At 45.0% G+C, this 22,500-nt stretch overlaps 1 protein-coding gene across 2 annotated transcripts in view; it reads left to right on the forward strand.

Moving 5' to 3' along the window:
• Nucleotides 1-22,500, forward strand: part of LOC135106789 (uncharacterized) — a 100,820-nt gene that overhangs the window by 67,648 nt on the left and 10,672 nt on the right. The gene's annotated exons all lie outside the window — the stretch shown is intronic.

Raw genomic sequence — 22,500 nt, forward strand, 5'->3', positions numbered from 1 at the left:
TCTGTGTGTGTGTGTGTGTCATTCAAAATATTTAGAGAGAGAGAGAGAGAGAGAGAGAGAGAGAGAGAGAGAGAGAGAGAGAGAGAGAGAGAGAGAGAGAGAGAGAGAGAGAGTGTAATTCTTTCTCTCTCTCTCTCTCTCTCTCTCTCTCTCTCTCTCTCTCTCTCTCTCTCTCTCTCTCTCTCTCTCTCTCTCTCTTCTCTCATACAGGACAAATGTGTGGAGGGCAGATAACCAAATACCAGTCTTTGTACCTCTTCAAAACTCCACTTTCTCTGAACCATAAACTCCGCCCGCACACACACACAGACACACACACACACACACACACACACACACACACACCTCACTCCTCAACACGCCGCCACTCCCGCCACCCATTACGTCAGCCAAATCTCTTAAATTTACGTTGATTATGATGTTTGCCATAAATCTTACTTCCCTTTTTGTCCGGCGGTAATGTTAAGGAATTTCTCTCTCCCTCTGTGTCCCTCTTTCTCTTCTCCTTCTCGGGTTGCCTTTCACTTGTCTCAACCTTACATGTTATAAGGCTTATGGAGTGCGTGTTGTGGAGTCTGTGTAACGAAAAATGGATTGTTGGTTAAATAATACATGGATTTTATACTGCGCTGTGTTTTGCTCAGCAGCTTCCGTCAAGAAACGGGTGTTGATGTTTTGATACTGATGATACGGAGGTAGTGATGGTGGTAGTTATGGTGGTGGTAACGAGCAGTGATGTTAGTGGTGGTGGCAGGGATAGCACAATGGTAGTTGTAGTAGTAGTAGCAATAGTAGTAGTAATAGTAGTAGTAGTAGTAGTAGTAGTAGTAGTAGTAGTAGTGGTTGCAGTTGTTGTTGTTGTTGTTGTTGGTGGTGGTGGTGGTGGTGGTCGTGATGTCAGGTGGTCCGCATCTCCTATGTCAAAGAGGATCATCAGTCAGTAGTTCGTTGGTGTCCGGGAGCGCGCGTGATCACCGTTGTTCAAGGTCAGATAGAGGATCTTCCTCGCCAAGATGTCGTTGCTCTGCCGTGAAGGAGACAACACCACCACCACTACCACCACCGCCTCCTCCATCACCACCACTACCATCACCACCACCACTACCACCTCCATCACCACCACCACCACCATCACCTCTACTGCCATCACATTGCCAACATCGCCGCCACTGTCACGTCCTCCACCTTGAGCCCTATTTCAGTGATTTCTTCCTCCTCTCGCTTTCTTTGTCATTCCTGCGAAATTGTATTAGACATGCATCTCATCCAGCGCTCGTCTGTCTTGCTCCTATTCAGCTGTTCCAGGATTTTCTTTTCTTTTTTTTTCCTGTGATGAAAGAAGGGACTGATTTCAAGAATTTGTAATATGAAGGAAAAATATCAAATATGGAAAATGTGCGTGTTAGTTTTTAATAAAAGCAGCTCGTTGTTCTTTTCTCAAGCACGTTCTAAAGACGTAAACAAAATGCAACATGGTTAAGTTATTCAGCTACCATTTTCTGTTTGTCTATTAGTTCGTTCGTCTCTGTTTGCTTGTTTTGTCTGTCTACGTGCCCATTTGTTTGTCCGTCTCTCTGTCTGGTTCTCGCTATTCCGCATTCACATCGCGCTTCACTTACTGACCAGACTCACAACGAACAGCTCTTAACGAATCTTGCAGCTCATAATGCTCGTCCCTGTTTTCCGAGTCTGCACACGCGGGAGGGAATTGACATGTGTTCCTCTCTGTACACACTCGCTCGCTGTCTCCCTGCCCTGCCGACTCGTCCCTACGTGGGCGTGAGGATGGAGGCGGACCAGATGACCAGACAAGGGCAACGCACCGCAGTGGAGGCGGGGACACACACACACACACACACATACACACACACACACACATCCGGCTTGTCCCTGGACCTGCTCTCGTTTAAGTTATTTCCTACATTCGAGTCTCAACCTTTTATCTTTTACCTGTTTTCCTTCCTCTCTCTTTTCTTTTTTCCTTTCACCTCATTTCTCTCTCTCTCTCTCTCTCTCTCTCTCTCTCTCTCTCTCTCTCTCTCTCTCTCTCTCTCTCTCTCTCTCTCTCTCTCTCTCTCTCTCTCTCTCTCTCTCTCTCTCTCTCTCTCTCTCTCTCTCTCTCTCTCTCTCTCTCTCTCTCTCTCTCAGCTTTGCCACTCCCACCCCCAACCATGTAACAGGTTTTCTTGACGTTCACTTGGTTGTACCTGAGGCGTGAGATTAGTCTGGGTGTAAGGTGAGCCACGTGTGCGGCTCTTTTTTCTGCCTATGAGGAGACAGTGTGGGACAGGCGTGGAGTTGGGTCTGGTGTGGCCCGGCGGACTGGGGTGCTGGCCTGTGAACTAGGTCGTGAAGGAAGTGATATAAAAGGAAACCAAGAAATTTGTGAGGAAATTAACTGATTTTGCCTGAAGATTGCTTATAGGTGATACAGGAAGATTAGCGGGATGATATACACGGATAATTAACGTAGAATGACACAAGAGAGAGAAATGTAAGCTAAGACTGAGAAACAGGAACTGTTCATGTTACCTATTTCATACAACTCTTGCAAATGTAGAGTGTTTGATTGAATAAAGTGGAGGATAGAGAGAGCAAGGGACGCCACAAAAGAGGAAACAAAGAAGAAAACGAGAGGTGGAAAGTAAAGGTGACGGGGTGACGGGGATACGAACCCGGGATCCTTTTACTCAGACAACTGCTTGCTTGCAGTAAACACACGCTCACACTTATGAAGCACGATCATATGTCTCACCAGCGTGTTGTTAGCGTTGCGTGCCTCACACACCATCGTTTTAGGATCATGGGCAAGATTTTGTTGGTCGCGATGTGTTTTAACGTGACTTGCCTCAAGTCTGATGGCTTAACACCTGGCACAGAAGGTCGTGGTGGGGCAGTAAGGACAACTGGTGCTACGGTGAGGTTAAGGGATCTCGTCCACATGCTCGCTCTGCGCTGGGTTGCGAGTATAAGAAGGGAATTTCCCTGTTATCTTGTTTTGTTTCATAACTAATTTTCTAACTCATTCCCACCTGTATTGCCATGTTTTTATATATGTTTGATTGTGCTCGTTCCCCACTGCCCTCCTGCTCTACCACGTCTTTGCTTGATAGCGAGTGTATGATAATATGTATGTGGGATATTTATGACATTAGTTAACTCTTCGGTTCACTGAGAAAATGTAATCAGACACAAATGTATCTAAGTGCAATAGTGTGAGAATAATCATATCCCTTAAGAGGAAATAATCGTGTTTGTCTCATCACAAGGCCCTCTGTCGGTAGGTCGAAAGGTACAGTTTGTGCACAAAGGCCTTGCTCAACCTGGTGCACCTTTCTCGCGGGGTTACACCACACTCTCCTCCTCTCGCGTTCTGCGCCCTTCAGCAGGGCTAAGGGTGAGTCTCCTCTCCTCGTGTAATAACAACCACCAGGGCCACGCTGGGAAAAGGGCGGTGGGGTGTTTCCTGGTTCACCGACAAAAAAACATTGTATGATATCAAGCCAGTAGCAATGGTGATCGCCGGGGCCCGGCAGGGTCCGCGAAGCTAGCGGTGCCGCGTGACGCGTTTGGTAGAAGGAATAGGGAGGGGCACGGCGCCTGTTGGTGGGACACCAGGCGAAAGGTTACAAAGGTCAGGACAACGCCCTAAACACACACACACACACACACACACACACACACACACACACACACTGACTGTCTACAGCCTCTCTCTCACCGCCGCAATGTTGCATATCTAGCTGCCTTTTACCGCTATTTTCATGCTAACTGCTCTTCTGATCTTGCTAACTGCATGCCTCCCCTCCTTCCGCGGCCTCGCTGCACAAGACTTTCTTCTTTCTCTCACCCCTATTCTGTCCACCTCTCTAACGCAAGAGTTAACCAGTATTCTCAATCATTCATCCCTTTCTCTGGTAAACTCTGGAACTCCCTGCCTGCTTCTGTATTTCCACTTTCCTATGACTTGAATTCCTTCAAGAGGGAGGTTTCAAGACACTTATTCATCAATTTTTGACCACTGCTTTGACCCTTTTATGGGACTGGCATTTCAGTGGGCATATTTTTTTATTGGATTTTTGTTGCCCTTGGCCAGTGTCCTTCCTACATAAACACACACACACACACACACACACACACACACACTTTAATCTTTAAATATTGCTGAAATCCCATATGTTTCACGTAAAGCCAAGCTTATTCATTTGCTTTCATGTTGAAAATAAGCTGGCTGAGGAGTACAAACAATCCTATAAAAGAGAATCCGCTTAACCACTTCTCAAAAAGGAAAAAAAGAGTAGCTGAAAAGAATTAAAAAAAAAGGCTAATGTAGTTCTACAGATGTATTGATTTCCTCTTCTAGAAAGGGTTCCAGCCGTAGAAAGTGAAGGGAAGAAAGAAAAAACAGGGTAAGGCAAAGACCCCATGACTCGCGTCACCAAAATTTGGCTAAGTAAATATCCGCGAGATCTGCACGGCCCCTCACACACACACACACACACACACACACACACACACACACACACACACACACACACACCTTCCTCCACTCAGCAGGAGGCGCAGTGCTGTCCATCGTGTGTCAGTTTTTTTTTTTTTATGTAAGAGAGACACCGGCCAAGAGCAACAAAATCCCCCCCGCCCTCCCCCCCCCAAAAAAAAAGGCCCACTGCGATGCCGGTGCCGGAATAGGGTCCAAAGCGGTAGTCAAACACTGAAGGATAAGTGTCTTGAAGACCCCCTCTTGAAGGAGTTCAAGTCATAGGAAGGTGGAAATACGGAAACAGGCAAGGAGTTCCAGAGTTTACCAGAGAAAGGGATGAATGACTGAGCATACTGGTTAACTCTTACATTAGAGAAGAGGACAGAATAGAGGTGAAAGAAAGAAGAATGTCTTGTGCAGCGAGGCCGAGGGAAGAGGGGAGACATGCAGTTAATAAGATCAGAAGACCAGTTAGCATGAAAATAGCGGTAGAAGATAGCAAGACATGCAATATTGCGGCGATGAGAAAGAAGCTGAAGACAGTCAGTTAGAGGAGAGGAGTTTTTGATTCCACCCTGTCTAGAAGAGCAGTATGAGTGGAACCTCCTCAGACATGTGAAGCATACTCCATACATGGACGGATAAGGCCCCTGTACAGAGTTAGCAACTGGAAGGATGAGAAAAACTGGCGGAGATATCTCAGAACACCTAACTTCATAGAAGCTGTTTTATCTAGAGATGAGATGTGAAATTTTCAGTTTAGATTATAAGTAAAGGACAGACCGTGGATGTTCAGTGTAGAAGAGGAGGACAGTTGAGTGTCACTGAAGAAGAGGGGATAGTTGTCTGGAAGGTTGTGTCTAACTGATAGATGGAGGAATTGAGTTTTTGAGGCATTGAACAATATTAAGTTTGCCCTGCCCCAATCAGAAATTTTAGAGAGATCGGAAGTCAGGGGTTCTGTGGCTTCCCTGCGTAAACTGTTTACTTCCTGAAGGGTTGGACGTCTACGAAAAGACGTGAAAAAGTGCAGGATGGTATCATTAGCGTAGGAGTGGATAGGACAAAAAGTCTGGTTTAGTTGCCTGGGTCCTGCGCACACCACTGCCTCCCCGCACCAACAGCAGCACAAACACGCACCAAGGAATATACCTGGGCGGAGTAGCTTCTGGGCCTCCTCGTCACCCTCACGCCCTCACGCCATATATGTGTAATCACCAAGGGAAAAAAAAGATACTATGTAAATGACCACTCAAGGGTGTCATTTTCAACTATTGTTGCGTGGCTGATTCCACAACAGAGCCACACCAGAAAACCCTACATCATCCATTCTCTGAACCAACAGCTTTCTGTCCCACCCGGATTTGGCTAATAGTACAATTTAGTCACAAGAGCAATTTCTCAGCTTAACTACCGTTCTACGAGTAAAAAAAATGTTGGAAGGTCTCTGTGTAGCTTAATAAGTACAAATTGTCTTGAAATATACGACAAAGGAGGTAAAGAAGTAATGAAGATGGTGGGAGTGTTTGACGTGCACAGCCGGCGAGGAGCAGGTGTTGGTGGTTTACCGCACCAGGCTGACTTCATGGCCGGCGTTGCACTCTCTCAACAACTACGTGCTACCACCCCTAATATCATTACGTTTATTCTCATCTATATACAAAAATACATAATCATATTGTTAGCATTCGACAATTTCGTCGATTGTAGATTCATTACACACAAGAAAAGTATGATACAAATGCAATAAATCAATAGTTGCAGTCTTCAAACTCTTTTGATTTACAAAGATCATAAATCTATGATAAATCCACAAGATCAACAGCCGTAAGCTTCAAATATAAATGCTTAACTCTTCTTGACTTGTGAATGTAGAACGTTTCTTTGATTCAGTAACGGTGTCCAGCTCAGGGGAGAGATAAAAAAAAAAAAACTCCAGTTCATGGCTGATAAGATGAAAAAAAAATAAAAATAAAATAAAATAAATAAATAAATAAAATAAATAAATAAATAATAATAATAAAAAAAGTCGCAGAAAGAACTCGTCAGGTCTGATTTCCTTTCCTTTCCCCGCACCGTCATTTGGGGGGGTCTCGCTGTATCGGTATTCCTGGCGCGCTAACTACGCCAATCCGGTTAAGCAACGGTGAGTGAGCTACATCATCCCACCGCACCCCGGGATCAGATCTACAAAGTGCTTCTTGTGTTCCTCTGGGATCTCTTTCCCGAACAAGGCAGCGTGAAGTGTTATGAGGAGGAGCCTGAGATCTGTTCTGAAGACGGTCTGCAGTATTTCATGGATGCTTCCGGCTTGTGATAATTCTAGATGAGACAAAACATTCACTTCATTTTTTTGATTACAAGGGAAGGCATGCTGAGGTAAATCCATAAGGTGAAGAGCATCAGGATACCAGTCACCTGAGGCTGCTTGAGTGGAAAATTATATCGGCAAGATTTACGTGTAATGAGAGAGAGAGAGAGAGAGAGAGAGAGAGAGAGAGAGAGAGAGAGAGAGAGAGAGAGAGAGAGAGAGAGAGAGAGAGAGAGAGAGAGAGAGAGAGAGAGAGAGAGAGAGAGAGAGAATGATGGGTAATGAAACAAAAGTGAGGATAGGAAAAAAAAAAAAGAACATGACGGATTTAGAATCTGTCACACGAAGTCCTAATCCAGTTCAAGAGCCAGAAGGAAAACTCAGATAAAACTTCGCTCCAGCTCAATCCGTTCCATGTTTTTCCTTTATTTTCTACGAAGTAAAAAAGCACTCTTTCTCTGTTTCCTAATGCTTTTTCAGTAAATGTCATTCCTCAATGTGCTAAAGTGATTGAATTCTTACAGAAATACCTTGTGTGTGTGTGTGTGTGTGTGTGTGTGTGTGTGTGTAACCCTTAATGGTTTTATCGTGATGCGTCTCTGCTTCCGTGAGACTAATGACGCACCAACGGTAACCCAACACACAGTATCTGAAAAGTTAAAGTTCATCTGAAGGTAGCGCCTTGTGTGTGTGTGTGTGTGTGTGTGTTTGTGTGTGTGTGTGTGTGTGTGTGTGTGTGTGTGTGTGTGTGTGTAGTAAGACTCGTCGGTGGGTGTGTAGGTGGGTGAGTCGCCTGCAGCAGTGGCCCCAGGACTGGTTTCTCCCTTCAGGCGCCGCCAGCAGTAATCTCACTTGATGATTATTCTTTGTTGTATTTGTGCGGCGGGTTCTTCACAGAGCATTCAAGTAATTCCTCCTCACATGTATTCTGGGTTTACTGAGATTCCTGCTCAAATCATTCTGCTCCCGAGCTAGCACACCGCAGTCTTAGTTTCTCCGTGCCCCTGCATCCCCGTCAGTCCCACGTCCGCCCGTCGCCGCTCAGTGGGTAGAAAGTGTTGGTGGTGGGTTGGGGCGGAGATGACCTAGTTCGGGCGTGACCTGCGCCACCCACACTGACCTTGACTTTCTCCTCGCTTCCTCTCCCCTCTGCGCTCTCATCTGGGAATTCATTTTCGTGTCCTACTCATGCTTTTCCTCACGCCGCCGACACCCACCTTCACCCTCTCCTCCTCCAGTTTTCACCCCGCCCGCCCTTGCCCCGTCCCCGTGGTGGGCCCCATGAAACATGAGCACACCCCCTGATGGCCATACTGGTCGGCGTCACCTGAACTTCACGAAGCATTCACGAGTCTGCGGAATAGAAAGTGAAAACAGCCATCTCATTAACTGCGGTCGTTCACTTGTGATATCAAATGGCCGAATATCAAGTTAGCGTGATGAGGCCCCGAGAGGTAGATGGCGTTTCCCTGCGCAGTAATCCAGCCGCGTCATCACCTTTCGCTCGCTGTTAATTAATTCAGCATTAGACTCTGAGATATTCGGATGAGATGAAGTATATCGAGGGCAGTAGCCCTATTTATTAATGAAGTGACTGAACACAGGTTAACCGTGTAAAATAGGAAGGAAAAATGACTGTTTATATCGATAGAATTAGACTAGTGACGCTGAGTGGTAGTGCGTGTGGGTACGTTTATAGCAACACGCTTGATCTGTCAGAAACAAATAGAGACTGAAGCTCGCTACGCCAAATCAGTGCTGTTTATCTGGCTCTATGGATAAACAGGCTACAGTGAGCGAGAAAAAAAAAAATCATACATATTTAAGATTTCCAAAAGAAACTTGGTTGTGGTCAGTCGGCGGGTGGAGGATGGAAGGGAGGGTGGAGGGAGCAAGGAGGAAGGGTCACGGCAGGTGCTCCGGGGTAAGCTTCGGCAAACAAGTCCATCGACCGGAATGTTGTGCTCTGTAACTTGTCAGAGCCCTGCATGTGGCCTCGGCGGGGCAGCGCGGCGAGGCACACCTGGGGACTGCGATGGGAGGCTTTGACTTGACTGCTTACTAGTGTATTGAAGGTGACTTACTCCTCAGGATGCATACCAGAACAGGGGCTTGTGGGAGAGCGAACTCGTGCATTGCAAATAGGTTGTTGTTGTTGTTGTTGTTGTTGTTGTTTTTGTTGTTGTTGTTGTTGTTTTTGTTGTTATTGTTGTTGTTGTTGTTGTTAGTGGTGATGATGCTGATGTTTCTGTTGCTATTATTGTTATTGATGTTATTCGTAATCCGAGTGGTGATGTTACTGGTGCTGATGATAGTCATGAATATGATGATGAGGATGTAACAGGCGCAGTCAGACACTTATAAAGAATTTGTACATCAGGAGCTTAACCATTTATAGAGCTCATGATATAAAAATAAGTAATTTGGCAACTCCCTTAATGGGAAGGAATCTGGAAAAAAAAAAAAAATCTAAAATAATTATCGCAAAACTGCACTTCTTTATGTTGGCGTGTTGTGAAAGTGAGAGAGATGATAAAAAGAAAAAAGAATGATAAGTGAGAGAGAGAGAGAGAGAGAGAGAGAGAGAGAGAGAGAGAGAGAGAGAGAGAGAGAGAGAGAGAGAGAGAGTCGTGTTTTGGAGGCTAACGATGAAGACTAAATCTGCGGCGAGGAGAAAGGGAGGAGGATAGAGGCTGATGGAGTCTTTCTTGTTAAAAGGGAGGAGAAAAGTGAGGCGTTCTGAGCTAAAGGGAGGGAACGGCAATGCCAAAGACCTATTTGGGATGAGGGAAGTGTAATGCTATGCGCTGAGTGAGAGAACAGTGTGTGCTGTGGGAGGAGAAATCAGCTACACGCAAGACCTCCAGTCGGGGTCACGTTCCCTGGGGCCGGTGGCTCCTTTGAGTGGAGGGCTGAGCGGTGCACGATGCTAAGGCGGTAACGTCATGCAAGGAATCCGCAGGGCGAGTGTTCAACTTCAGCTAAGACGGCATTGCCTGCAGGTAGCGGCACTAAGGCAAACTGGTTTTTGCTAAAGAGTTACTTAATATAGGCAATTTGCATGGCATAAATTAATTTCCCGCTGCAGTTACATTAGTTGCAGTTAGCGCAAAGTCAGCCAGCTGAAGCTACTCTGGACTGAGCCGTCCTGTTGGCTCAGTGACGCAGGGCAACCAGGCTATGGGCAAGGTCTGGTCTTGGGCTGCCTCATCCTCTGTCCTGGTGGGGGGTAGAGGAGCTAGAACTGGTCCGATAGTTCCATCGCACGCCGGGACTGCAGTGCTCCAGGGCTCAACCAGTGGACGCAGCGGGGAGCGACTCTTCAACATGTTTCACTTTTGTGACATGTATAACAGATGTTGCGAACGTACGGACCGCGAATAGAATGGTAAGAAAGTACTCTAAAGAACAGGAAATACGTGTGCAAATGCATAAAACATAGGTAGTTTATGGCCATCATTTCCCGCTGCCTTGTTTTTTTTTACTGTTGATGAGTGTGCTGCGGCCGCGTCCAAACCACTCGGCGATTGAGACTTCGCTCACCCCCTTCTATGCCGCGGGGGACCAGGGAGGACGCATGGCGAGGAATAATTTGCCAGTATACTCAGTTACAAAGTACTCGTTCATTCAGCTATCGTCCGACAATAATAATAATAATGATGATGATAATAATAGTAATAATAATAATAATAATAATAATAATAATAATAATAATAATAATAATAATAATAATAATAATAACAACAATAATAATAAAAACTTGAATGAGCATGGCTATAAAAGTTTTATCTCCTAACAGCAGGCAAACTGATCGATACCTTCTTACTCAAATAAATTCTAACTAAAAATAACTTTCTTTCAATCTTCATAACAAGCTTATGTTTATTGTTGGCAATGAAAAAAAAAACGAAACTTGAATACAATTTTCGCAAGATTACTGATAAACTTTCTAGAAAGAATCACGCACTTCAGACTCATATCGTCTTCCATTTGCTGCATAATGATCATTCCAGCGAGACCTGTAAAACGTGAGGTCAACCACCACTCCAAACTCTCTCTCTCTCTCTCTCCTCTCTCTCTCTCTCTCTCTCTCTCTCTCTCTCTCTCTCTCTCTCTCTCTCTCTCTCTCTCTCTCTCTCCATAACTTCATTCCATCTGAGTTAATAGAAAAAGAGCAATAAGCACCATAGCCTCCATAGCAATAATTTTCATTGGATGGTGATCGAGTACTGACTTGAGCCAAGCCTGCGATATACAGCGTTGATGTGGCCTCAGCTCGATTGTATTCAGCATTGAGTGTCTGGTACGACCACACCACGAAAGATGCAGTAAGTTCCCGCTATCTTCTTTGGAATTCAAGACAGAGTTCAGTGTTTCGTAGCGGGCTTTGCTCAATGCTTTACAGGAATCATGTACAAGTAGTGGCGGTTACCATGGCAAATTTTACTTTATTATCTTTACTTCTTTTTTTCTCTGAACTTTATGCTCCTTTTTGTTTTTTCTTTCTCATTCGTTTTCCTTTAGTTTCTGTCCTCGCTTTTCCTCAGAATATTTCTCGTTCTTGTCCTCCTCGCCATATACCTCAGCTTCGTCCTCGTCCTCTCCAACCTCGTCCTTTCCATCTTTCTTTTAGATTGGCTTCCTCTTTTCTTTTCTGACATATATCCAAGTCTACTAATTCTCCCGTGTAAGCCTGGCATAAATTTCACAATAGTACCAGTGTCAGCGTTCAGTCAGCATAATCACCAGTCCAGCAGATTTGTCTGGCCTGGTGAAAATATGTGAATAAATACAGCGCGACCAACAACACACCCAGGTCCGGTAAGTGGCCTTCTGGACGGCATGTGGACGCCAGCCCAGCGTGCTACTGACCGCCCAGTCGCCAAACAACCCACAAAGTCACTCGCGAACGACAAGCTCATTAAGTCAGCCACAGCCACAGAGGTAAAAATGTTTAGAGCCACGACGCGACACGTGTAAAGGAAATTAGGCTAACTCGTTGCGGTGTGAAGGTAGCGGGGAGCCGCAGCGAGCCAGCACACCCCCACCACCTCACCATAGCACGACTCACGCAAGGCAGGGTGCGAAGCTGTCTTCTAATTTATCACCATTCTCTTCACCTTCTTAATAGTGTTACTTCCCAATGATAACACCCTATGTCTCCGCCTCGACGCCTCTCCACCACCTGCTGCCGCCAACCTATCGCTCTTTCCTGGTTCGATCTCACCTGTCTTCCATTTTTGTCTACCTTCTTGTTTCAAAGACAACACGCCCTTCTCGCCATACCTGATCTATTGACTAAGGCAAGTCAGAAGGCTTACTATCATGGCTCCAGGAGTGCACGGAATGGACTAGGCTTATTAAGTCAAGGGAGGAGATGAATTTGATTGCCTTAAAATCGATGCGCAGTAGGTGTCCTCGATCATGGGTAGTTCGCCATTCATCTCCAGGGGTGTGCCTCGCCGCCTGTGTACACAGACTCGACACACTGGGGTTTGAGGGACACGGCCTCGCCTTCCCGTCGTTACTTCTTCATGTTACCACAAATTTGTTAAATGCAAATGCCAGCTTGTCGAATCAAATTATACAAGCTACAGTTTGAAGCGACAAGTTCACGTTAATATGTTGCAATCCAGAAATGGTTAGCCAATGGTGTTTATGTCGCCTTGTTTTTGTTCCTCAGAATCCTGCCACTATTTCCTTGACTCTCCCAAATTCTGTGTGGAGATTTACAGACGAACTCTGCTGGTCTCTCTTCTTTGTTTTTAAGATTTTCGTGGAAACACGACCTCGCATCTTCTTTATGGGGGCAATCATCATAATATACAACATACTGTACGTGCAATATATACAATATACAATATTTTCCATAGTGTCCAATATTTAGTCGCGTCTACGCACATCACGATCATATATAAATAACAACAAAGATTGGCACTTCACTTTACATATATACAGGATGCTGTGTCAGGCAACATTCACAGACACGAACCTCAAGTTTGTATTTTTTTCTAACCACAAACCCACACTGTGTAGGATGGACGTTCATATCTGGTGGGAAATCATTAGTTTACGAGTATTATAAAACGTGTCTGTAAATCTTTGTGTGTGTGTGTGTGTGTGTGTGTGTGTGTGTGTGTGTGTGTGTGTGTGTGTGTGTGTGTGTGTATGAGTCTATGTAGATAATGCGTAAAACGGTGTCGTATATGTCGACAGGATGAGATAAAAAGGCAAGTTTTCAAAGTAAGTTCTATGTGATGGCAGAACTCCAAGGCAGTGCAAGCGACGATGAAACAGACGATAATCTTATCGAGGAGGAAAAGAGCCTGGGAAGCAGCGGAAGTACGAGACAAATTTCTTTAAAACAATGTTACATAGTTTAGTTTGTCGATGTTCACTAAATTGGGAACTTTCTTCTTCTTCTTCTTCTTCTTCTTCTTCTTCGTTTCTTAATTTTCTTTACTTTTTTATTCATACATATACTTTTAATAAGCGTTCATATGTGAGACAGGAAGAAATTTTCTTTCTGCAAGTAAAACAATCGATGATCCAAAACGAAAGGAAATGAACTTGTTCTCAGGTAAAAAGAAGAGATTCCCAGACTAAGTCGTATAATGCTTTCCACACCTGTATCTATTCATTCTAAGTACAACGAAGAAAGGCATTTATGCCTCAGATATATGAGTTACTGTAAACCGAATTGGAATCATAATACTTGTTGCAAGATTACTGCATCAGAAGAAGCCGCGAGTCCATTAGTATTAAGGCAGACAGTGTCTCTACTTAGTACCTGCACACTTCCAATTTCTAAAGGGGGTTTATAAGATTATGCATGGCCATTGGCTCTTCCCTGACACAATGAAGGCAAAACACATTACGTCAGGGAGTTGCAGACACGATTGTACGATGGACGTGCATAAGCGAGGATGTGACTGGGCGTGCTGGGTCTCTTGCCTTTGAACGCAGACATTTCCCACAGTTTATTGCGGCACCCCTGACGTTAGTGTATGTGGAGCCTGACAAAGCGAAATTGCAGAGACGCGTGGGTGAGTCGCAGCCCAGGACGGAGGTGGGTGCGGCAAATTTTACTCTCTTGTAGACTGGGGTAACTTCTAAAATGTTTACTGAGAACTTGACACTATTTACCAACGAACGAATTTTTTTTTTTTTTTTACACGACAAGGCTGTATGAAATCCTGAGGTACAGCCGGTGAGAACGAGTCACTGCAGCAGGGAGTGTGAAGCCCCTGGTGCTCCCTTTGTGGCACCTCACCACCGTTCCCTGCCCGCCCTGGATGCCCCGCCTGTGTCGTGCCCATTCGCAGCACCCTACAATCACCATGACGGCGCTTTGTTAGTGTTTGTGTGTGTGTGTGTGTGTGTGTGTGTGTGTGTGTGTGTGTGTGTGTGTGTGTGTGTGTGTGTGTGTGTGTGTGTGTGTGTGCGTGCGTGCGTGCGTGCGTGCGTGCGTGCGTGTGCGTGCGTGTGCGTGCGTGCGCGCGCTCGTGCACTAGACGTATTTAGAGCATGCCATTATTTCATCTGTTGGGCTCCAAGACACAGAGAATAGAGCAATAACCTCTAAAAATATTCGGCCCAGGCTAATATCATATTACTCGTCACCTTGCATCCGTAATATATTCCTTCTGTGAGAGAGAGAGAGAGAGAGAGAGAGAGAGAGAGAGAGAGAGAGAGAGAGAGAGAGAGAGAGAGAGAGAGAGAGAGGAGAGAGCAGAGAGAGAGAGAGAGAGAGAGAGAGAGAGAGAAATGACAAGTAAAAACGCCTCTGTAGTACGGTGCATGTAGAAATCCCAACTTGCAACCACACCTTGTTCAGGAGAGGAAAACATCTGAGTGTTGATTAACCTGTGTGGGTGGGTGGGTGGGTGGGTGGGTGAGTGGATGGGTGTGTGGTACAACACCAAACAATAACTCAGGGGTCCAGACTTACTGCAACATACCAAGACGAGGAGATCGTGGTAGAAAATTATAGAAATGCAGAGGCAAATCATATGAAAGTCCAGAAGAGATAACATAATTCTGGCTTAAGACTTAAAGGCAAAGAATTCATGAGCGGTCGCGGGGGGCCCAAGAGAGCAATGGAAGGAAAGGAAAAGGAATGGTGCGTAGCTGAATACATAATTGAATAATTCATTCCAGGCGCCGCCAAAACTGCCTGATCATAATGGCGGGCCGGGGATACAAGGTGAAGGGAGAGGAAACATTTTGACAAAGTATGAGTGGAATATGAATGCCACGGAGGGAGAAACAAGAAAATATTTGAAGGGAAAAGCGGAAAGGGTGAGGGAGGAAAATATATATATATATATATATATATATATATATATATATATATATATATATATAATATATATATATATATAGAGAGAGAGAGAGAGAGAGAGAGAGAGAGAGAGAGAGAGAGAGAGAGAGAGAGAGAGAGAGAGAGAGAGAGAGAGAGAGAGAGAGAGAGAGAGAGAGAGAGAGAGAGAGAGAGAGAGAGAGAGAGAGAGAGAGAGAGAGAGAGAGATGACGATAGGAAACAGATAGAAAAAAATGTAATGGGATATTAGAAAAAAACAAATCAAAGACAGGAGAAAAAAAGAAAAAGAAGAGAAAGAAAAGAAAAGGGAGATTGGAGGAAGATAAAAAGATATAATGGATGAGAAAAATGGAAAAACATATGACAAGTTAGTTGAGAGAAAATTGGAGAGATGATGAGAGAGAATGAGAAACAGAAAGGAGAGGGAGAGAAGGAGGCAAAGAGGAAGAGGCTGAAGGTGTAGCTGTGAGAGGAGGACTGTGGCCAGGTGCTTGATTGCTTGCTTGCTCGTGTCCGCGGGGCTGTGACGCGGGTGAGGAGGTACTGGAGTGCTGGGGACCTGACTGCCCATAAACAGACGGGCGGAGACTTAGGGCGGCGTCCACCACCTCCACCCTTACCACAGGCAAGACTCCACCCATTCCACCCTCCTGCCACCACCACTTCTCCTCTCCACTCCGTCTTATTCTCCCGCTCAGTACATCCCTCTACCACTCCATCCATCTAGATAACTCTCTATTCGTCATACACCCCGCACCACGCTACACTCACCATCTCGTCCTTCCTCCTCACCAAGTCCCGAAACCACCATTGCCATTACCGCCTAGCTTTCCACTTTCCATCTCCATCCACCCAGTGCTGTTGCGCCATCGGACTCAGCACCCAGATCAAGACAAACACCGCTGCTAGTCTCACCATTACCACACTTTTGGTTTCACTAAGTCGTTCTCAGGCATTCCCACACCATTACTAACTTATCATTCCCGACGTTCTTAGTGACTCAGTTTTATCTCCCACGTGAGTCACGCTTGCGTACTCTGAAACCACCGTGGCGTGAGGACGAAAAGGCACCGCATAATAAGACCTTCTCCGCAGCCACGGGTAATACCAGGGGCCTTTGGAGGGCGAGGGTTTGTTGTTGTTGCAGTGAGGTGTGGTGAGCTGGGCGGTGCCTCTAAGACTGCGTAGTGTCAAAAACTGTACGTTAAGTATAAGGATGATGAAGTCCGACGTGTTTGCGATGGATATAGATGCTGGAGGTGGTTCCAATGAGGTGTGAGAGGCGCTCCAGGCAAGCGGGTGCTGGCCGAGTCATCGTCTCCTCCTAAAGGGGAGGCAGCGGCTCGTCGCCCTCCCTCTTCTGTGCTATCGCCTGGCCTGATAGGCGAATAGGGAAGGTAGTGTTGGGAAAGAGGTCCGGCCAGAACAAGGCTCTACGTGACGGATACTATATTATTACGACGTGTTGTGATTGGACCGCTTGGTGGGATGGATGACTTATAGTTCCTTGAATCCGGGATGAGGGACGCAGAGTTCACGCCTACACTGTAAACTGAGCACGTGCATGCACATAAATATTTAACACACATTATATTATTAGGAATTTCCCTAATTTTGTGTTCGGGGTATTTTCTGTATATCTAAATCTTTATCTCTTGGCCCTGTGTTTGTAAGTGAAAAAAGTAACTTTGTTTCATAAACTAATACATATCATATTAAGATCTTCACCAACATTTTATTACATATTGACGCCATTCAGTCCTAATTCCGCGTGACTACCGAGTTTATGGGACGCATATGGACGAGAGAGTTCATAGAGTGCCAGTCAAATACCTGGTCAGCACCGCCACCTTTCCCTTCTTTCTCACTTCTCATACACTTAGTCATCCTTCAGACTTTCACTCATGGCCTCACAAACACTCATAAAGGAAGGCCAGTGATTCTTTCAACCACTCGCTTCCTTGCGGTGAGACCATAAACAACGCTCCACAGAGACAATTTCATCAAATTATCATCATATTTGCCGCTATTGTGAGAGTTTGCAGGCCGGATGCAGGCCAGCTGGCACACTAGACAGTACTGGCAGGAAAAGAGAGTAGCGCAGAGAGAAAATAAGGGGAGGAAATAAAAGACACTCATGCTGACAACCTTCACCTCAGTGCTCATTTCTAAGGCTGGACATGAAACAATACAGGGGATTTTTGTCTGAAGCTTCTGGAAAAAGAAATCGTAACTCCTGGAATCGATTTTCCTTACTTTGAAGTTACAAATAATAAACTAGAATGAAATGATAGGAAAATTCGCATAACTTTAAAAAAACAAAATAAAAGATAAATGCACTACAAGACGGAAAGGAGAGATGAGATAGACAAAGCTCTGCTGGTGAGGGCTGGTGGAGGCCCTGAGCCAGGCGCCGCAGTCCAGTCACCGGGAACAGAATTGAATAAAAAGCATGAGTTCGACAGCAGACGAATGTGTGTGTGTGTGTGTGTGTGTGTGTGTGTGTGTGTGTGTGTGTGTGTGTGAGAGGGTGGGTGGGTGGTTGACTGAGTGGGGGGATTTGTGGCAGTATGTGGCTGACAGACAGGCAAAGAGCCGTACACTATATAACCCAATAATAGAAGTGCAAGTATTTCATCTCGAGTGAAATACAGATGACCTTGTTTTTTCCCTTGTTTGAAGTATAAAATAACTTTGTCCAGTCCTCAAAAATAAATGAATAAATTAAATAAATAAAATAAAATAAATAAATAAATAAATAAATAAAACAAAATAAAAAATAAATGAATAAAAAAAATAAATAAAAGATTACACAAGATCAAAATTAACTGCAACGAGTGTGAACTGAGCGCATTTCGAGTTCTGAGTGCGGCCATTAGTGTGTGGGTCAGGACGGAGAGAGGCGCGTCCACCTTAGTATTGGAGGGCAGGGCGTGTGGCGTTCACTCAGAATCATAAACACTGCCTGGCCAACCTCAACTGGGAGCTGCTGCTTCGAGAGTGACATTGAAGGTTTGCTTAGTTTATCAAGAGAACCGGTATTCACTAACACTCATCTCACACACAAACTCACTCTCTCTCTCTCTCTCTCTCTCTCTCTCTCTCTCTCTCTCTCTCTCTCTCTCTCTCTCTCTCTCTCTCTCTCTCTCTCTCTCTCTCTCTCTACGCTGAATTATATTCCAGAGTCGACTTTCACGCACAGAATCCCGCGTTCATATATGGACTTGAGGATGCACGGTCTCTGTGAACAGATAGTCTTCCACAGTAACTTTGTGTCTGATAAACAAAATCTGATTCCATGCACGTTGTTGATAAAATGAATGAGCATCTTCCTTCACTCCTTCCAAACACTGCAGCGGATGGCGTGTGTGAGAGCAGCTTATTCCAGGCTGCACACCATCGTTCATCTGGCACTCATACGGGGAAATGTGTTTTCTTGACGAATGTTGAGTGGAATGTTTGCATTTACTCACCAAGCTAATCAGAAGACGATTCCGTAGCTACCTTTCACTTAGATGGTAACGTCAAAATATACATGTTAGAATTCATGTTTTTCTTTTGCCACTTGTCTGTACATGTGTTCCTAACGCTACATGAACACCATAGCGTTGAGTATAGGTAATGACCTTTGGCGCACCTTTTAGAGTCTATTAGGGAGTAGAAATGAATGATGCGTAAAGCATGCCACGTTTCTTTTTCTTTTCTTTTCTTAGCAGCGGATTTGGCAATGTTGGAAAGTTGGTACACAAAGGATCGAAACACTGCACGGACGAAACTGAGAGGAATGTAAACTCGACTTACGTAATGTATACAGACCTTGAGCAGACGTAGACTTACACCATTATAGTTTCCCTCATAATATCGAACGGCACTGCATTTACTGGCAAAATATTTGTTTCCACTATATCATATCTAGTATTCGCGAATATATTAAAAAGTACTCATATTTTCACAAGCGCGACGTTCCACCCATATAGAGCATCTCCTCCATCTGATACTCCGAAAACAGTTCCTTTGTCTGCGAGTTTAGAACGAGGCTACGTTTCAGACTAAACAGAGGCCTACACTCTCTCCCTGACGGTCGGACAACAAACACTCCAGTTCAAACAGGAAATTAATCGTGACCAACCAGAGCTGAACCCCAAACATGGCTGACCCTCCCAGCCATCAGCACACACACACCGATGGTGCCCAACACACACACACACACACACACACACACACCAGACCGTAGATGCCTCCTTTTTCTAGGTCCAATGCTGAGTGAACGTTTCAGTGGCAGGGTTGGTCTCTATACAGATAAAAAAGGTGATCGTTATATTTGCTGGCAGTCTGGGCATAACCGACCATGTGAAATTCAGTCTTGAGAAAATAAGGACATGAAGACAAGCTTGATTATGAAGCAGAGAACGTGAAAAGGAAGTAAAGACGACCTTAACTTCTTTTAGTATTTTATATTTTAAACGATCACTTAAAACAAAAACAAAAAAAAAAAAACTTCGTATGACATTTATTACGTTACGTACGTGCATACAAAATGAAGTAAAAGTTATTACGGTGTCGTGTCATGGTTAGGTTCATATGTTGCATGTCATTTATGACTGACTGAAGACGTTCCGAGAATGAGGAGAAGTTATGGACTGATATTGGAGAGAGACACTGATCAAACTCCTTGCTCTCTTCAAGGAAAAACTAAGTGAAGTGAGCGAAGGAACATAATTCTTTTTGCTGAGCTAATATCAAGGCAATTCATAACATGTGACACATGGAGACCCACTAATGAAGAGTGGATGAGAGAGAAGGGGAACACTTCAGCTTCCTTGGAAGCACCAGCGGTGTAGGTAAGAAGGATGGGGCGAGGCAGGGCGGGGCTCGTTTGTTTGTGGGTGTCGCGCATGGATTATTAACGCTTGTAGCTGTAAATCTTCAGACTTGCAACATGGCCACCAGTGTCTCTATGTACATGAAGACTTCGCTTGTCAAATCACAATGATAATAATAATAATAATTAGAAGAAGAAGAAGAAGAAGAAGAAGAAGAAGAAGAAGAAAAATAAAGACAAAAAAATAAGAAGAAAATTACTTACAAACTCAATAAAAAATATTTGTATAACTCACTACTCATTTTCATATTTTGGAGTGATAGTAAATCTTTTGAACGGGTTGAATATAATGACGAGAAAATAATGGTGTGAAGTTTATTGTAAAATTTGCATGAAGGTGTTGACAGAATGAGGATGACGGAACTTGTAAGGACTTTGCACCCTCAATCTGCGCCCCTCCTTTGGAAAAGTTAGCTCGTAAGGATGAATAATGTGTCTTCATTTTCTTGGGAGGGTTGGTATGAATGTAATTTATGAGAGACTTATGTTCTATGATGATGCCTGGAAGGCTACACGAGGTGAAAACAACAGCCAGCAGAGTGGTGATGTGCGGGGGCGTGCCGGGAGGGAGAGAGGGAGGGAGGGAGGTGACTATGGGAGCCTCGTCCATCACGCCGCCACCCTCCTTGCCGGAGAGCACTCAACAGTGACGATGTTCCAACGCGCCGAGGCCCACTTGGCACCGCCAGACCGTGACTAGTTTCTCCTCCAAGATTTTCATACGTCAGGGTACTGCAGATGGACGTGTATTAAAACACACGCCCATTAAACACAAAAGCGAAGGTAAACTGATCACTTGGGAACTCGGAGGACGCCAAGACGCTGATGGGCCGTGTACGTGCGGCTCCCACCCCGGAGGTGGCAAGCTGCCGTGGAGCAGCGCGTCGCCCCGCCGCCAGGCAGGGCCGGCAGGACGGCCACACACACGCGTCCCCCGCTACCTTTGTTGGTTTTGGCCGCCATATACGGAGAGACTCCTCATTCCCGACGCTCTGACGTTCCTCCCTCTCCCATCCATCTCGGCGGCACCCTGCGCGCCCGACGCGCTACACTTGCTGCTTGACCACGAGGGGAAAAAGATAGGAGCAACTCAAAATTTTTCCACTGCGACGTTTGTTTTCCCTCAGGTCACCACTAATAAAGCAGTTAGGTCTAGGAAATGTAGCAAAAACATGCTTTAAAATACTATTCACATAGTACATAGTACTAGTGTTTTAATAGGTATGCCTGTAAGATCAAAAATATATGAATATTACTTGTCAAAGTTTGGAAATATTGAAAAAAATGTCTATCAACGTTCTGAAAAGAAATGTTGACGTCTTTATGTTTCAGTATGAGAGAATAAGGAAAGCCACGCTTCGTGTCGCGAGATACATTCACTGTTCCATTCAAGGCAAAAGTAAATAATGAATCTCCCAGTTTCTCCCGTCAAGCCCAACACCGCGCCACGCCTTCCACGCCACTCTGCACTTCTCGCATCCGCCTTGCTGCGAGTCATGACTGAACAGCGACTGCGGCTTCATTAAAGAGGATTGTCGTGTGTCTGAGTGACTCCTTGGCCATGCATAATGTCCTGACACGGACTACCGGGGGGAGACGTCGGGGTACTGCAGGGGAGGTGACCTTAGCACTCGTCCAAGGGCAGCTTTATCCCGCCATTGTTACTGGGGCTGAGTGCACGTTACCTGATGTCTGGGATCCTTTGGGAATTTTGATGATGGCTCCTCAACACATTATATATATATTCCTTTGGGAATTTTGATGATGGCTCCTCAACACATTATAATTCATCCTCCAAGGAGGATGAATTATTATGCTCATGTTGCACAGCCCTCCAGTGAAGCCTTACCGTGCACATATACGGGTATGAAGCTAATTGTTGCGCAGGCGTGGGTCCAGGGAGGAGGCGACACAGGAGTCAAGGTAATGGTTCTGTTGATATCGAGAGATTCGCATTAGAGTCCCGTTCAAGCCTAAGCAGGTTTGTGAGTATCGCCAGTAATTCTATAGTCACCTACAGGTTACACTTGACAACAACTCTGATTGTGGTGGATTATCAGGGGAGGATAACATGGACCTTAAATAGGCAACACGATAAACGTACCATCTGGCCGCTTCAGCACAGGCCACGCCCTCTGTGCCGCATCACATAGGCCTAACAATGCTCACACGTCTTAAGAGTGGTATGTGAAAGAATATCAAACTATAGTGAAGTTGTTTTATTGATGACATATCTCACCACAACCATGCACAAAAATGATTGTTTTCTTGCAATCTTGAGGAAAAATAATTGAAAGGTATTGGATTCTACCGTTAACTTAATGACAAACAAACAGACAAACTAACTAATTGACTAAGTAACAAAATAAATAAACAGAAAATACCACTGACTTTCGGATGTAGTTAGAGCAGTCTTAGCAATCTTGGTGTTCATGGAGAAGAAGAACATTGCATCACCAGGGGTGATGCAATGACGGAGGCGGTGAGTGTGACGACGGAGG

Source organism: Scylla paramamosain, chromosome 14 (assembly GCF_035594125.1).
Source record: "Scylla paramamosain isolate STU-SP2022 chromosome 14, ASM3559412v1, whole genome shotgun sequence".
NCBI classification, from domain to species: domain Eukaryota; kingdom Metazoa; phylum Arthropoda; class Malacostraca; order Decapoda; family Portunidae; genus Scylla; species Scylla paramamosain.